The sequence below is a fragment of the Chlorocebus sabaeus genome, chromosome 11, assembly GCF_047675955.1.
Source record: "Chlorocebus sabaeus isolate Y175 chromosome 11, mChlSab1.0.hap1, whole genome shotgun sequence".
In the NCBI taxonomy this organism is placed as follows: domain Eukaryota; kingdom Metazoa; phylum Chordata; class Mammalia; order Primates; family Cercopithecidae; genus Chlorocebus; species Chlorocebus sabaeus.
The window spans coordinates 62539842-62556737 of record NC_132914.1 but is presented as its reverse complement, the minus strand read 5'-3'; the positions used below and the strand labels follow the sequence as shown (position 1 = coordinate 62556737).

The 16896-nt window shown below is 38.0% G+C and overlaps 1 protein-coding gene and 1 non-coding gene across 3 annotated transcripts in view; one reads left to right on the top strand and one right to left on the bottom strand.

Moving 5' to 3' along the window:
* WIF1 (WNT inhibitory factor 1) overlaps positions 1 to 16896 on the top strand; it is a 72167-nt gene that overhangs the window by 18322 nt on the left and 36949 nt on the right. The gene's annotated exons all lie outside the window — the stretch shown is intronic.
* Positions 8215 to 8321, bottom strand: LOC119623922 (U6 spliceosomal RNA). The gene has a single exon (XR_005240024.2). It is a non-coding gene; the product is annotated as a U6 spliceosomal RNA (small nuclear RNA).

Here is a 16896-nt window from a genome sequence, read left to right as displayed (position 1 = left end):
TCCACTCAAATCAATTTTTAAAAAAGTAGTTTCATTTATAGAGTCCTATATATATCAAATCATCATATCCAAGATCTAGTTCAGAAGCCAAATAGAGCAAAATCCAGACTGGCTGAATACTTTTGATTCCCAAAGTTTGAACATTTATCTGGTTTCTCAGTTATCTGCAGGCTTGAGTTTAGAGTTTATTGCATGTCCAATATTGTCTAGAATTTGAGGAAGCATTCACTCATAAACTGAGAGATGAAGTGTAACTTGGTACAGCTCTCCTGAATTGAAGTAAGACGTTGTTCTATTATTCTGCTAACAGTAATGATACCTTTCATGTACTTAATCATTTAAAACATGCTTTTGGCCACACACGGTGGCTCACGCCTGTAATCCCAGCACTTTGGGAGGCCAAGGCAGGCGGATCACGAGGTCAGGAGATCAAGACCATCCTGGCTAACATGGTGAAACCCTGTCTCTACTAAAAATGCAAAAAATTAGCCAGGCGAGATGGCAGGCACCTGTAGTCTCAGCTACTTGGGAGGCCGAGGCAGGAGAATGGTGTGAACCCAGGAGGCAGAGCTTGCAGTGAGCAGAGATGGCACCACTGCACTCCAGCCTGGGCAACTGAGCGAGACTCCGTCTCAAAAAAAAAAAAAAAAGCTTTCATTTATTTCATCTCGTTAGGTTCATTCAGTCCTCCTAAAAACTGAGGAAAAATCATGCATTAGTGAAACTTTAGATAACTAAATATGAGGAATAACTAATAATTTACAGTAAGTGGCCTTTAGCCAAAAGTAAAATAATTGAAACCTGATCTTTAGTATTTGTGCATTTTTCTATCATGCACAAAAGATTTGTGTGTTTGTGATTTAGAGAAAGGCTTTTGCCTTTCAATAGAAATATATAAGGGCCCAGTCAATAAATACTATTGGAATTATAAGGAAACATTTTGAGTGGAAAATATAAGTGGATTTCCATTTCATTACATAGTAAGCATATACATACTTACCCATCATCTATTTTTGTACTCTATATTTTAGATATTTTTTGCCATCCATTCTTTCAGAAACTCTATATATTCAAGGCTTTTCTCGAATGGTATTTGCTTGGTTGTAGATAGTTGTCCACCCAATATAAAACACTGCAAGCTAAGAGATGTGATTGAAACTACCCTTTTGGGTAGGACAGAGGGCCAGGACTAGGGCACAGCAAGCAAGGCACTCAGGGTGCTTGTATGAGCCTAGGAATGAGTGCCTCCATAAATTCACACCTGGGGACCTTGCCTGCCTAGTCCAAGGCCCTGAACTGAACATACTGGCAAAACATAACATGTGATGTTAATTTTATGTGTCAACTTGACTGGGCCTTGGGGTGCCCAGACAATTTGGTCACATACATTATTCTGTGTGTGTCTTTGAGGGAGTTTCTGTTTCTGGATGAGGTTAACATTTGAATCCATAGACTGAATAAAGTAGATTGCCCTCCCTAGTGTGGGTGGGCCTCCAACAATCAGTTGAAGGCCTGAGTAGAACTAAAAGGCTGCCCCTCCTGTGGGGAGAGAACCCCTCCTGTTCGACTGCCCTCCAGCTGAAACACTGACTTTTAAGGACCATCAGACTGGAACTACACCATGGGCTTTCCTGGGACTCCAGCTTGCCAAATGAAGATAATGAGACTTGTCAGCCTCCATAATTATGTGAGCCTATTTCCTTATAAGAAATCTCTGTATATAACTCCTATTGGTTCTGTTTCTCTGGAGAACTTTGACCAGTATACCATGTATTCTGTCTTAACTGCCCACCAGTGAGAGAAGTTACTATCAAAGAGAAGCAAAAGGCAACACAGGTTAAATCTTGATCAGCTAAACTCTTAAGGGCCTCAGTTTCTTCAAGTACTAAAGGAAATAATTAAATTACTTTTTACAATGGCAGCAAAATGCAGTTGCATAATGTGTACAAAATTCTTGACACATGGTAGACAATGAAAAAGTAGGGTCTTTTCTTCCCTTTGTAATAATGAACTGTTAGTGCTAGGTGAAAGTCATTCGGTCAAAGAAAGCTGGTCTGCCTGATCCCAAGCTGGGGGATATGCTGGCAAGATGCCCAAATGCCCCTCTAAGTGAATGGTGTCCCACTCTCTGGACTCAGAGTGTCATATTGAGCTGACCTCAAGAGACCTATCCCAGACCAGCTCCCACACCAGCTATCTGAGTCCTCAGACAAGTATTTCACTTTTGTCCTCATTGGTAAATTATAGGGTTTTTTTTTTCCAGTTCTAAAATGTCTGTGATTTATGATTGGTCACTATCATTTCTGCATTGTTCTTAGTTTTGCATTTGAATTTAAATCACAGTAAGAAAAATAGCATGGACAATACAATTACTTGTAACAAAAATAGAGCAAATTTTGAGAGAATTAACTTTTCAAAATACTGTTTGCCAGATTAATGTTAATAAAATTTCTTAAATTCATTTTAGGCAATTTTTGTCTGGTTTCTCTATTAGCTTGATTTCAGTGTCTTCAATTTGACTAATAAACAGACTTTAGGAGTTATACTCTGAGGCCGGTAGACAGAATTAATTACTAATTACTATTACTGTATTACTAGTACTTATACTGTAAGACCTCCTCAAATGGTAGCTTCTTTCTAGATATTCATGACATTTATTCCTGGCTTGGCTCTTTACAAACAACTGAGAAATTGACTCTGAGATTTAGTCTCTCTGTTACAAATTGAGGTTTTTATATTGCTAGTTGTCTTTGTAGTAATTATAACTTGTAAAACATTTTACTCATCAAGAACATAAACTGGACTTCATTAAAGTTTGTAGTACTTAATTTCCTGGATATAACTATTTCTTTATATGAATCCTGACTGAGTTTTAAGTTCATTACATTTTTCCATCATAAATTAGCACACCCTTAAAAATATTTGGAAAATACCAAAAAGGAGAAAGAAGAATGGGAAAAGAGCATTCATATATCGTTAATTCGCCTAAGAAGATTTGTGTCCTTTTTGTTTGTTTTTTGCTTAAGGGCAGTAGGGTAGTTTCCCATGTTATTACATACTCTGTAAACATGGTTTTTTTAAGTGGCTACACAATATTTTGTGGTATTTTATTATTTCGTTTTTGTAGAGATGGGATCTCACTATGTTGCCCAAGCTAGTCTTGAACTCCTGGGCTCAAGTGATCCTTCCACCTCAGCCTCCCAAAGCGCTGCCATTACAGGTGTGAGCCACCACGCCTGGCCCTATTCTGTGGTTTATTTAAACATTCTATTTAAATTTTACATATATATATGTATATATATTTTACTATTACAATTAACACTGTGAAGAACAACTTGATGCATAAAACTTTTTCTGTTTTAGGATGTCTGCCATAAGACTGAGTTCCACAAGTGGAATTTCTGAGTCAAATTGCCAATTATTCTACGGGCTCTTGGCACATACATTATTGCTGAATGGCTCGTGATGACTACTCCATACTTCCAGCAGAATTATTCAAGAATCTCTTTTTCAGTATGCTTTTGTTGCTTTTTAAAAATCCTCCAAATGAAGCTTTCCAAGTAGTAATGATAATTGTTGATTTGTGCCTACATTTTTGTTCAGTTAGGACGAGTTTTTCTCGGTGGGAATTTTATACTGTAGGGGGCAGTGGGGGATCAGTAAGTGGTAGGTGAGTGATCCTCCTCCCTTTTCGTCAGGGCTATTAAGATCCCTCAAGTTTAGAGGCTTTGCATGGGGATGACTATAATTGTGAACACGGGACCCATCAGATGGATACTACATTATAAATTATACTTCTAGCCTACAAATACAAAACTAGTAGGTAATTCCTAAAAAATAAACCAAGTAATTCCTTTTGAACATAATAAGGAAGCATATTTCCTACTATTAAATGAAGGAGTAAAATATTTTTATGAGTTTCTTTGTATGCTTCATATACATGTACACATGCGTTTATTCATAAATATTTTAAAATGACAGAGTTTGGAACGTTTATTTTTGTAGAAATGCTTTAAAATTTTTTTTTAATATTAAGCAATTTATTCTCCTAATGCTCAGAGGTGTTATTTCCTCAGTTTTCTTAAGGACAAAATAGAGTGGGATTAACAAGTGGATCAACGTCAAAACAAAGAGTTATTGTCATTACTGGCTGGAAAATAGGACTTTTTAAGAGAAAGAATGTGTATACTACATTGTATAAAAATGAGGAAACTGAGCTAACAAATACATTCTTATGGGTGCTTGTAAAAGAAAAGGCAAATTACCTTGCTAATCAGTGCTCCCAGAGCTGTATATCAAAGTGGAAGAAGAGGAAAGAGTAGATACAGGAGAGTCTTTGGAGAAAGTACCCAGGCAGCCAAAGAGCTGGCTTCACTTGAACCAGCAGTCTTGATATCTGAGTAAATACTCTGTTTCAGGCTTTGAAGTGTCTGTTAACTTCTGCTAAATTTGCTCTCTATGGAATAAAACAGTTCAAGGTGGCGGGTAGGGGAGAAGGGGAGCCTTGTAGTCATACACAAATTATTGTTTATAGACTGCTGGCCTCTCTGCTGCAGAGCATCTTCTGTAGCCACTTCAAAGGCAGGAGCATCACGTGGCTTATTTGAGCAAAATCTGCTGCGGTGAACATGCGGCAAACAGGAGGGAAATGGGCAGGTCTGATGGAGGGAAATCATTCTGAACCATTCCCATTGGCTCACTCTAAGTAATCTCATAAATTGGCTATCAAAAGATGTCTATACATTTTGAAAACATCAGGAATTGATAAAGGCAAAGATATGTCTCCAAAGAGATGTATGCACCAAATTTCTAGGTTTGCATGTGTTTCTGAGAAGATTGCTTATTAGATCTTAGGTCACTGAGAGCACAGAACAATTATGCTGGGACTTTAAGACCTAAGTCTATTTTGAGCTCATCAATTCTCTACCTAGGTATGTATGCAGAATGAGCTATATTCTCTTCCCAAATGCTCAGGACTCTATATTAATATAATCTTAGAAGAAATTGCTAAGGGCTTCCTTAGAATTCTGAACTTTTAGAAGGGAGGGAATCTTAAAGATTAGTTCAACCACCTCATTTTTCAGATGAGGAAACCAAGGACTAGAAATGATGACTGACTTCTCAGAAGGAGTTAGCAACAGAGCTAGCTAAAGGGCACATGTTTTTTGACAACCAGGGCAGAGTTTTTCACTGTACTTCAGTCTTAGGATACAACATCACCATATCACACTCCCATAAAATGTGGAGAGAAAAAGTTACCTACAGTTTTTCTCTGGAATGGAGTATGGGGAAGGCCATTGATCTGTTTTTGTGTTGTCCAGTACACACACACACACACACACACACACACACACACAGACTTTAATGTTCAATTCTGAGGCAGTAGCTGAGTGGGCTAGTTGCAGGCTTACTTGGTGACTCAGTTCTGGCCATGATCCATTTTTCCCAGCACAGTGCCCAGGACATGGTAGGTATTTAACAATAGCAAAATGGAAGTAGTTGGTGTGGGGGCCATATGGTATCATGGAAAGCACGCTGAGCCAGTCCTGACTGGTTGGGCTTTGGAAATGTAACTTAACCTACCTGGTCCTCCACTTCCCCATATGATCTCTTAGAATTTTTCCAGCTCTAAAGTGGTATAAGTGTTGTGATCTGCTATTTTCCCTTAGAAGGGCTTTGTGAAGACTGGCCTGTTTACAAAGCTCTCTGAGATTCCTTGTTATGGACATTCCAACAGCATCAAAAGGAACTACAGATACAGATTTTTCAAACAGAGTTGAAAAGTGTTTAACAGTCAGATAATATATATGTTTAAAAATAGTACTATTTTTACATGACTTTGAAAAATTGGCCTGACCCTACGTTAACCTATTTCTAAAAGTCTGTGTCCATAAATTGACTTACTTTATCCACTGCCTCTGGAGCAGGAAAGACATTATGCTAGTACAACATGTACTAACCCTGATGTGCTGTTGTCCTTCTCTTAATTTGTTTTATAACTTTGGCTCCTTCTTGGAGATGAGTTCTTTTCACCAGAATCTGCCAATCCTAGAATTACAACTCCTCTCTCCCTCACTTCTTCCATTTAGTAAACATGTTTTTCCTCTATGATACTATAACATTTTGAATTTTAATTTCCTCTAATCATATCACACAAGTGATATGATACAATCAAAGAAAATTAAGGGAAAACACCAAAGACAGAAATACATAAAAGACAATGCTAAAGTAATTATAAAAATGGCAACAGAAAGAGTTCTGTGGAAAGATTTACTCTCTGGGCAGGAGATAATTTAGAAATAAATGTTGAGGAAGGACTTGATTTTTTGAAACAAAGTGATTTTGGAGGGGTCAGGAAAAGTAACATAGACTAGTATGAATCAATGATAAGACTTGGGAGTGGGAAAAGTAGGAAAAAGAAGTAGGCAACGTGAGCACCTTCATATTTGTATACATTTTGTATACATTCCTATACATTTTGAAAACATCAGGAATTGATAAAGGCAAAGATATGTCTCTATCATATCTTTTGTCAAAGTCACTAACAAGAGTATCTAATAGATTGGTTTCTGAGACTAACCTGAAAAAATACCACGCAATGTGTCCACCAGGCTGATACAGGTTTTTGCTTTGGGTGTGGCTCTTAAGTCTATTGTTTAGCCATCCCCTAGAATGGTAGAGGCTAGATTTCCCATTTTGTAACTATGAAGGTAGATATCTCTGTTGTTTCCTGTCCTCCCTTTTGAGCAAAGACATCAATTTAATATGGCATGGCTTGCATCTTGTGACTCTATGTTGGTATCTAGGTTGTTCATCTAGCCATTAATAAAGCCATGAAAACAAATATTGATACTGACTGGTGTATAATTCTCAGGGCTGTTCTTTTTTTTTTTTTTTTAAGGTGAATAAAAGAGGCCCAGTTTTCAGAGCTCTTAGTGTCCATACATCCACACAAATCATGAATCAGATTACATCAGCCTTGCTGATTTGGATACCTCGAGTTTTTTTCTATTGATCTGTTTCTTTCTTTCTTTCTTTCTTTCTTTTTAAGTTCTGGGATACATGTGCAGAATGTGCAGGTTTGTTACATAGGTATACGTGTGCCATGGTGGTTTGCTGCACCTATCAACCTGTCATCTAGGTTTTAAGTCCCACATGCATTAGGTGTTTCTTCTAATGTTCTCCCTCCCCTTGCCCTCCACCCCTGACAGGCCCCAGTGTCTGTTGTTCCCCTCCCTGTGTCCATGTGTTCTCATTGTTCAACTGCCATTTATGAATGAGAACATGCGTTGTTTGGGTTTCTGTTCCTGTGTTAGTTTGCTAAGAATGATGGATTCCAGCTTCATCCATGTCCCTGCAAAGGACATGATCTCATTCTTTTTTATGGCTGCATAGCATTCTATGGTGTATACATGCCACATTTTCTTTATCCAGTCTATCATTGATGGGCATTTTAGTTGGCTACAAGTCTTTGCTATTGTAAACAGTGCTGCAATAAACACACTTGTGTGTGTGTGTCTTTATAATAGCATGATTTATTATACTTTGGATATATACCCAGTAATGGGATTGCTGGGTCAAATGGTATTTCTGGTTCTAGATCCTTGAGAAATTGCCGCACTGTTTTCCACAATGGTTGAACTAATTTACACTCCCACCAACAGTGTAAAAGCATTCCTATTTCTCCACATCCTCACCAGCATCTGTTGTTTCTAGATTTTTTAATGATTGTCATTCTAACTGGCATGAGATAGTATCTCCTTGTGGTTTTGATTTGCATTTCTCTAATGATCAGTGATAATGAGCTTATTTTTATGTATTTGTTGGCCGCACTTATGTCTCTTTTGAGAAGTGTCTGTTCATATCCTTTGCCCACTTTTTGATGGGGTTGTTTGTTTCTTGTAAATTTGTTTAAGTTCCTTGTAGATTCTGGATATTAGACCTTTGTCAGTTGGGTAGATTGCAAACATTTTCTCCCATTCTGTAGGTCGCTTGTTCATTCTGATGATAAATTCTTTTGCTATGCAGAAGCTCTTTAGTTTATTTAGATCCCATTTGTCAGTTTTGGCTTTTGTTGAAATTGCTTTTGGTGTTTGAGTCATGAAGTCTTTGCCCGTGCCTATGTCCTGAATGGTATGCTTAGGTTTTCTTCCAGGGTTTTTATGATTTTGGGTTTTACATTTAAGTGTTTAATCCATCTTGAATTAAGTTTTGAAAAATATGGAATGCTTCACGAATTTGCATGTCATCCTTGCACAGGGGCCATGCTAACCTTCTCTGTATCGTTTCAATTTTAGTATATGTGCTGCTGAAGTGAGCAAAATCTGTTTCTTTTCTTTTCTTCTTTATGTAGCCTATTTCCTTCTATTACAACTGGAGTCCTAATAAGATCACTGATATTTTCTTTAGTCATACTGAAGATATTCAAAAACCTGATCTCTCTCCCCTTTGCTGTTACTGGTCTTTGATCATCCTTTTTTTGTGTGCAAGACATTTGAAATTACCTTTACAAAATAAACTGGACTATTGAAAATAGACTGATAGATCGTTATCATCTCTGCCTCTAGGAATTATAATCAAATAGAGGAGATATGGGGCCAAATATCATATTTTTAATACAAATGAGTACAATGAATGCATTGTGAGTCAGTATTTCTAATTTGAAAGCTACTAACATATTTACAAGAGGAAAAGTTCTCTATAGTGGCAGTAGAGCCACAAGGATTGCTTGAGCATGCTATTTTGAACTAGAGAATCTAGAGACCTACAAATTTGCTCAGACGTGGCTTTGGCAACTTTCAAATATGTTCCAAAATAAAGAAAAATTCAAGCTGGGCACTATGGCTCACACCTGTAATCCTAGTAGTTTGGGAGACCCGAGGCAGGAGGATTGCTTTAGCCCAGGAGTTCAAGACCAGCCTAGGCAACATAGTAAGACCCTGCCTCTACCAAAAAAAAAAAAAAATACAAAAATACAAAAATTAGCCTGATGTGGTGGCATGCACCTGTAGTCCCAGCTACTGCAGAGGTTGAGGTGGGAGGATGGATTGAGCCCAGGAGATGGAGGCTGCAGTGAGTCAAAATTGCACCACTGCATTTTAGCCCGGGTGACAGAGAAAGACCTTGTTTTAAAAAAAGAAGAAGAAGAAGGAGGAGGAGGAGGAGGAGGAGGAGGAGGAGAATCCATGATAACAGGTAACAAAATTGACTAAGGTGACGATAGAGTGGGGAATGGGAGGGGGGAAGTTAGTAATAGTTATTGAGAAGGAAGAAGCCAAGACACAAAAATAACTCCTTTGATGTGTGCCCTCTTTATTTATTGCATTTGGCTTTACATACTCATCTCTCTTTAAAGATCTCATGTTTAGTACAAAAAGATGGGACTAATCTTTCCTTGGATATCTTTTATTCTGTCATTAAGTGCTCCTTCAATTCAGACTTCTTTGTTGCCCCCTTAGATAGATCAGAAAATTCTGTTGGTTTTGTTTTTTTCATGCTTACTGCCCTTCCTCCCAAAGTGAAGGCAATCAAGCTACGCTAAACACCCACCTTTCTAATTTGCTAATAATGCAATTTCACTTAATGAGAAAGAGAAAGCAAATATAAACCCTAGATAATGTGGCTAATGACATAATGGCTTCCCAAGCATTTGGGATCTTCACACGAGAGCATGTCTTTGCTAAATGAATATATTTTCACTTATATTTTAACAATGATTTGTCAGAAAAGTCTTTTTTTTACCCGATATATTTTTCAAAGCACACAAGCCATACGATTAGGTTAAAAAGTTACTGTCTTTGATTAAATTGCTTTCCGCAAATGACTGTTTATTGGATCTGGGAGAAATATTTGTCCTTTCAGACTTTCCAAAAATCCTGCCCTTTAGGTACTACACCCACGCTTAGGGGTTTGAAGAGTTCAAGGCTGACAGTAGCTGTGAAAAGTTTCATAGTCTTTTAAGAAAGTTCAGCAACTATGTTTGGGAAAGAGATATGTATATTATGCAGAACTGTTAGCTAATGCAGAGATTGTAACATATGGAATTCATAAAGGTCCAATTACAGAACCATCACTGTTTGCCATGGTTTTAACTTATGTAAGTTATTGATTATACTTTCATGAGATCATAATCAAAAGGTTATTCTTTGGTAATGGTGTGTTAGAAGAGCTTTATCCTGAACTTCAAAGCCATCCTCTGAGCCTCAAGAACAAAGGCTTAGAAGTTTGAACCGGGGCCAGAATCAGTCTGTATGAGTTAACGATGTTCCAGACCATCCAGGAGCCGAATCCACCTATCCACGTGTGGGAACTCTCATCACATCAGATCAACAGTCATCACTAAAAGATGACAGTTGATTCAACTTTAATGTGTCTATGTGTGTGTATGTATATTTTTAATGAATCAACTTGACTAACTATAGTGTCTGCTCTCATTTGTCATATAATCATTTATTTTGACTGTAAAATACTGTCATATGCTGTGCTTTCAGAAGAGAGTGATTACCATTAAATAGGTATGCATCTAGGAACAGGAATTGCAAGTACTCAAAATTTGCAGAAAACAACTCTTAGAAGTTGAAAAGCTAAGGTGTAACTTAGTATAGGTAAAAAGCAATGAAGGAGGGTTCAGGTGTGTCCTAATATTCTGGCATGTGTTAAGCAGGCAAAAAACAAAAAAAAACAGACTGTGAGTTTGGCTAACGTTACAAATGGCAGATCTGCTGCCCTTCTTTTACTCTTAACATCCTTACATAAATTATTACACCAAAGCAGCAAAATGCCATCATGTGTAATCAGACAGAGCGATCTTTACTCTCTCTCACAGCGGCTCCTGCAAACCTGTCACTAGGCTACTTTCTCTCTGGGTCTTTGGATGGATGCTCAGGCAGATCCTGGGATTTCTGTAGTCAGCCTGAGATAATAAAATGTCCTCTGATTACTTTAGTGCTAAGATTATTCTCATGGCAGTAATTAAAATATCCTATGTGGTAGTTAAAATTCTGACCTTTATTTAAAGTTAAGATTCTCCTCTCCCTTAGCTGCAGCTTGGTTGTTTGCAACATGGTAGACCCTTCTCAGTAGGGTCTAGTTCCTCCAGGAGAGGGATCATGGACAAGAGAGATCAGAGGTAAGAGGCAGACAGGAGTTGATATCACCTACAGAGTTTCCTCTGGCCCCAGAGGATGTTTAAACTGATCTTGTTATTATGGGCGCTTTCCTGGGTTCCTCCTCTGGGATTTCCAGACAGCTTTGCGTGGGTTAAGGCATTGCTTCCCCTTGAGCTGCATGCTCGTAACCATGGTACCCATCTGCTCTGGTACAGTCACACTGGCCTCTTCGCTATTTTCATGAATGTGCCAGGTACGCTGCTACCTGAAGGACTTGGCACTAAGCATTCCCTCTGCTCTTCCCCCAGATATCTGCATAGCTTGCCCTCTCACTGGATCCAGTCTCTAGTAAAACATCCCAGCCCAGCAGTCTTCTGAGTCTGTCCTCTCTGAAACAGCAATCCCCTACCTTGCATATAAATATAAATATATATATATGTTCTGGGATACATGTGCAGAACTTGCAGGTTTGTTACATAGGTATACACGTGCCATGGTGATTTGCTGCACCCATCAACCCGTCGTCTACATTAGGTTTCTCCTAATGCTATCCCTCCTCTAGCCCCCCACCCCACAACAAGCCCCAGTGTGTGATGTTCCCCTCCCTGTGTTCTCGTTGTTCAACTCCCACTTATAAGTGAGAACATGTGGTGTTTGGTTTCCTGTTCCTGTGTTAGTTTGCTGAGAATGATGGCTTCCAGCTTCATCCATGTTCCTGCAAAGGACATGAACTCATTCTTTTTTATAGCTGCATAGTATTCCATGGCGTATATGTGCCACATTTTATTCTCTATCATCTTTCTCTACTGAAGTCTTCCACGTAGTGCCTGTCATTACTTGATATATGTTCATTTAAATATTTATTTAAAAATTATGTGTCTCCTCTGCTTTATCACATCAGAAGTAGGCTCCATGAGGGCCAAGGGTTTTTACTTCTTTTGTTGACTGCTGCATCCCCAGTGCCTAGAGCAGAACCTGGCACATGGTGTGTACTCAGTAAATATTTACTGGGTGAATGAATGAAAGAAGGCATGAACATGGAAAGATCAGCCAGATATAATGATTTGCTCTTCTGTGTGTATCTCAATTTGGAAAAGATTTTGTTCTTAATTGATTGGAATTAATTTACTTTTAAACTTTTGATCGGAGCTATTGGTTGAAATGGATTCCTAGGGTAAAAGGCAAGACTTATGAAAATCAAACTTGCTTTTGGAAATGTAAACACAGTAGAATTTAATCACAATACCATTTTACCTAGTCTGTGATTTCTCTTTATTCAAACTGTAATATAGGAAATTGGTTATATAGGATACAATATTAAATTTAATTTAAACAGAAGCAGATACTCTTATTAGCTAAGTTCAGGCAAATAGCATTATTATCAGAGATTCTCAAAGGTAGGGAATAAGACTTCTTCTATAGTTTCACCTTGTATAATACTGGGAAATACATGGAGATTTCCTTGTATAATACTGGGAATAATATATGTAATGTATAATGTATATTATATATGGAATATATACACAATATATAAAATACTTGTCTTGCATAATTCTGGAAAATACATGGAGATTTCCTCTCCATGTATTTCTTTTTTTCATTCCTTCAAATTTGTATTAAAGAAACTAGGTTTTTGCCCCATAGAGTTTTCCATAGTCTGGATTTTACTGATTACATCTTTGTGGTGTAGTTTAACTTGTTCCTCTACCCTTTAAATTTCCTGCAAATTAATAATTTGATAAGACATTTCTAATTTATTTTAAAGTTAAAGAAATAAGATAATTCCAACTTTGCCTGTATGTGCTAACTTGAACTAGAAAAGGAAGGTTGTTTGGGACTATTTTTACAGTCCCTTCTTTCATTCTGAACCTTACTCCCTATACCCACAATGCATTACAGAGACCCTCCCTTGATCACACCCCTCCAGCTCCCATCACCCAGGAATCTCCAAGCTGCCTTTTTCTATGGGTATTGCCACTGTCTAGGGACTCCTGCTACCACACCACACCAATAAGGGACTTTATATTGATCCTGTGTATAGTAACTAGCATTTGTTGACTGCTTACAATGTGCCAACATTTGCACCTACTTTGCATACATTAGTTGATCCTCACAACAGCACTGCAAAGTAGCCACTGGCTTCCTTGGGTTCCTCAAGCTTGCCAGAGTCCTCCCAGAGCTTATGCAACTGATCTTTCCTCTGCTTAAAAAGCTGCCCCTCCTTCACCTGTTTAAAATCTGCTCACTGAGCAGATCTCAGTTCTGCCATCCTTTCTCAAGCAAGCTGTTCCTGACCCCCAAGTTAAGCCAAAGTACACATTCTCAAAGAACCCCGTGTACTTCTCTGAAGCCCTTTATCACAGTCTTAATTTTTTACTTACTTGATTAATGATCAGCTCCCTTCCAGCCTGCAAGCTCCATAAGGACAAATACTAGGTCTGTTTTGACTCAGCTTGGCATCTCAGGCACATACAATGCCTTACGCCTGGCACACGCCATACATATGTGTTGAATGAATGTGAGGCTAAGCCTGTATGCAAGGCCAGCTAGTAAATAGTAGAGTTAGAATTCAAGCCAAGCTGGTCTCACTCTAGCCCAGATTTCACCCACATTCTCCGCAGGCTCGTGGCCATTGTTATTTGGACTGTTGACTTTATCCCTTCAAGAGTCAGCTCTGGACCCACTTAAGTCTCCCTTGTTGACTCCTTTTCCCATTTCCCGCTGACTGCTGACTGGGACCCAATGCCTTGGCAGAAATTTCGTGACTTGAATGGACATGGTAAAAAGTGACTTACCTATTTTTTAGACTATACTAACTTAACCCAATGTTCGCATTCATTTTTTAGAAACGGTTTTTGAGCCACAAAAAATAGATTAGTCACTGTGGATTCAAATAAGAAGAGAAAAAATCCCTTCCAATGAGGAGAGTTTCATTGGGATAGGGGCCAAGGAGAAGAGACAAGAAAATAGATTTTTACTATAAGTACAATAGTAAAGATGAAGAAAAGGGGACAGGAAAGAAGCATCTGTAGCAAGGGAAGTTTTACCAAAGAGATGACATCTCATCCCAGCTTGGATAGGTAAGTCAAAATTTGTTTTGTGGACAAGTGCAGGGAGTGGACACTCCAGGCATAGAGTATGAAATAAGATTCGTGACAGAGGCTAGTGGCTCAGTTAACTTGAAGTTTGCTATGGCCAGATCAAAGACTTGTGAGGCAGGATGTGGGAGAAGAGGCTGGTGGGCAGAGCTGGAGAGAAAGTTGTAGCCAAAGTCTTCATTGTAATAAGAAACCATTAAGGGTGTTAAGTAGGAGCAGTGATATATTCCAGTTGGCATTTAAGAAGAAAAATTGGATGATGGGGCTGATTGAGGGGATTGAGGGAATAAATCTGGAGAGCATGAGTTACCATGGAGGTAGGTTAGGGCACAGGACCATAAGGGAGAAATGTCTGAATTTTGGTTGTAACATTGGAAAGGAAAAGACAGGAATAAAGCTGAGAAATCAATGAAAATTTGTGGAGGTAGTTGGTAAGAAAGAAGTTTGGAGTCTAGAAAAACCATCAAGTTTATGTCTTGGGTAATAGGTACATTATGCTTTCTTAAGGAATACTAATGAACAGCCTCATTGGGAAGATAATGAGTTAGTCCATTATCTTTCCAATGTTAAGTCCGAAAGGAGATGTCTGGTAGACAGTTGTCAGTATGAATCTAGAGATTAGGAGAAGGGTGAAAACTGGAGATAAAAAACTTGGAGGCTAATGAAATGTAGGTGTAATTTGAAGTCATAGAAGTAGATAAGATGCCCCCAAGAAGAGAGCATGAGCCAGAAGAGCAGACAAGTAGTTGTTTCCTGGGAACATCAACATTTAAGACAATGGTTCTTAACTTTTTTGAGTCATAGATTCTTTTGAGAATGTGATGAAAGCTACAGTCGGCTCCCCCCAGAAAAATATTCATATGCATATGAACATCAAAGCTATGGGTTCTCTAAGGATGCATAGACCCACATTCAGAACTTTTTTTTTTTTTTTTTGAGGTGCAATTATAGAGAGAAGAGCATGAGAAGGTGACTAGAGAAAGTGATTGGAGAAGAAGGAAAACTCAGAGAGAGTTGTTATGTATACATCAAAAAAGAAGAGAAGGAGAAGTTAATTGTCATTAAAAATTTTCATAGAAGACAGGAGAGAGAAAGATGGGAAAGGGCTCATTGGACAACAGCTTGGAGGTCATCAGTAACCTTTTATGAGAAATTTTAATAGTGACTGGGGCAAAAACCATACTGTAGTAAAGACTGATGGGCAAGAAAACTGAGGCCGTGGTTATTGACTCTTTTAAAAGCATGGTAATGATGGTGGAGACAGAGTTTTTAATCTTTTCATCACCTACATGAGCACAAATGGCATAAATAATGGGGCCAGAGGATATGGAAAGGAACCAGGATTGGATATGGATAGACTATTTGTAGATAGATGGGGGGAATGTTGAGAGGATTCGTATACAGTAATCTCTGTTTTCTTTGTGGATATTGACATCAGTTGAGAGAAGATAGCAGGAATGGGACAGCATACCTGAGGGGAAACTATGAAACTGTCGTGTGTATGAGAAGGGAAAGACTAGTGATGTTTACAAGAATTTCTTGGGGATTGGGAGGACAATTGAAGTTGGCCACATAGATTTAGTTAGTCCTTGGATTATGGCTTGTCATCATCAGTACTCCTCAGGAAATTTTCAATTCTGCCTTAGTTTCTCTTTTTCTTAAACAGAATGAATAATGCATGTATGAGTAACAACTCTTAAATAGTAAATGACTAGAAGAGCTTAAAAGAAGATTAAAAGAGCCAAGTATGTTCTACCTTCTAGGCAATGACTTTTTCTAAAGTGTAAAATAAAATTTATCGAATACATGACTGTTCTTAAAATCTTCTTTGGTAAGACTAGTTTTGGACCTTGAAAATCAGTAACTAAGAGGTTACAGACTTTTTTTCTGTTTGACTCTTAGGTAGGAACAGAACAAACTGCTCATTAGAAGATATCTTGTAACATAGTATTCTGAAATATGCAATTGCAATTACTTGAACAAAAATGTCAAATTAAGGCACTTCTCATAATCTTTATGAAAATATCTAATGCATTTTTTCAAAACATTAAGCTAAGGGGGAAAGTCTGTGGTTTTTTTCCTCCTTTTTTTAAAATCAAATAAGTTAATACTGTCTATGTGGATTCAATGAAAAAATACTAAAGAATTTAAGAAAACTACCTAGAGCTAAACTAAGAAAAATATGACCTAATTTTAAATATTTTGGAAGTCACCACTGAATATATCTCTTGATATTTCAGTTTTAAAATTTTGACTTTTACTTTTTACCAATAGAATGAAGTAAATATACACCCCTTGAGGTAACTATGCATTTTAAAGAACTGTGAAAGAAATGGAACATTAATTTTGCCTCTTTGAGCTACTTATATGTGCTACTCAAGTTTTTATGTACACTTTGTAAATATCATTCTGTCCTAAAAATTTTGATTTGCTGAAATATATCACCATGTGAAATGCATGAAGGAGAGAACAAGGGAATGAGATATTGATGAAGAACAAATGTACTGCATGAGGTGTGAAGGTAATTGCTCAGGGTTTTTTGTTTTGTTTTGTTTTGTTTTATCCCCCCAAGATGGAGTCTCACTCTGTCACCCAGGCTGGAGTGCAGTGGCACAATTCTGGCTCACAGAAACCTCTGCCTCCCAGGTTTAAGCAATTCTCCTGCCTCAGCCTCCAGAGTAGCTGCGATT